Source organism: Cucurbita pepo, unplaced genomic scaffold, assembly GCF_002806865.2.
Source record: "Cucurbita pepo subsp. pepo cultivar mu-cu-16 unplaced genomic scaffold, ASM280686v2 Cp4.1_scaffold004457, whole genome shotgun sequence".
Taxonomy (NCBI): Eukaryota; Viridiplantae; Streptophyta; class Magnoliopsida; order Cucurbitales; family Cucurbitaceae; genus Cucurbita; species Cucurbita pepo.
In genome coordinates this window covers 1-812 of record NW_019650442.1, presented here as the reverse complement: position 1 = coordinate 812, position 812 = coordinate 1, and the positions used below count along the sequence as shown (strand labels likewise).

General features: G+C 38.2%; 1 long non-coding RNA gene across 1 annotated transcript; it reads left to right on the top strand.

The window, feature by feature from the left end:
• On the top strand, positions 1-737 carry LOC111787039. Its single transcript, XR_002813876.1, has 2 exons — positions 1-45; positions 346-737. It is a non-coding gene; the product is annotated as an uncharacterized LOC111787039 (long non-coding RNA).
• Positions 738-812: the final 75 nt, after the last annotated feature.

The following is an 812-nucleotide window of genomic DNA, read 5'->3' as shown; positions in this document are numbered from 1 at the left end:
ACTGCAGAGCAAAGACGTTGCTATGCACTCTTAAAAGCTTTTCAGGTGACCACTATAGCGTTGTGATTTGTGATTGATATTATACTTTTTTGTGCCAACTAAACATAGCTCAACTGGTTAAGACATTTATCCACGACTAAGAGATTAGAGGTTCAAATCTCTGTGGTAACCAAGGTGATTTCATTTGATAAATTAATAAAAATTACCCTTCACCCAGCGGGGCAGTTCATTGAATGAGCAGAAACATTTAGACCAGGCTGTTCAGTTTTGATACATGAAGGTTCCCATAGAAGTATAATCCCTCTTAAACCACTCCTGTCCTTGCTTATTTTCTTTATTTTCCAGGAGGAATGTGCAAAGAACGTGAAACTTCGGACCCAAACTTCAACGTGAACAGATTTTAACCATTACCCATGCTTGTGTTGTGTAAGCCTTCATTCAATTTGGTCCTTGTTAGAGCGAGCTTTTGTGCAGAGTTCATTAGAGGACTTCAAAATAGTGTTGATCAACTTAAAACGTGTTGCCCTGCCCCGTTCCAACTTCAAAGCCAGTATGTGAAAATATTAGCCCTCCTTAATGATTTCTGATATGTAATTACCCAACTTTTCCAGGGATAGAGCAATTGTATGAAAATCTAACGGGATAGAGCCTTTCGGATAGGAACAAACACATATCGATGCATGTGTTTTTTAAAAAATATTGCGGAGTAATTGAAGATCCCTTCGGGAACGGATCAATTTGAGGCTTCTGTTGTTAATTCTCATTAGAAGAAAACCTCAAAATCAGATTACGACCGTGCTTATTGTGTTCAT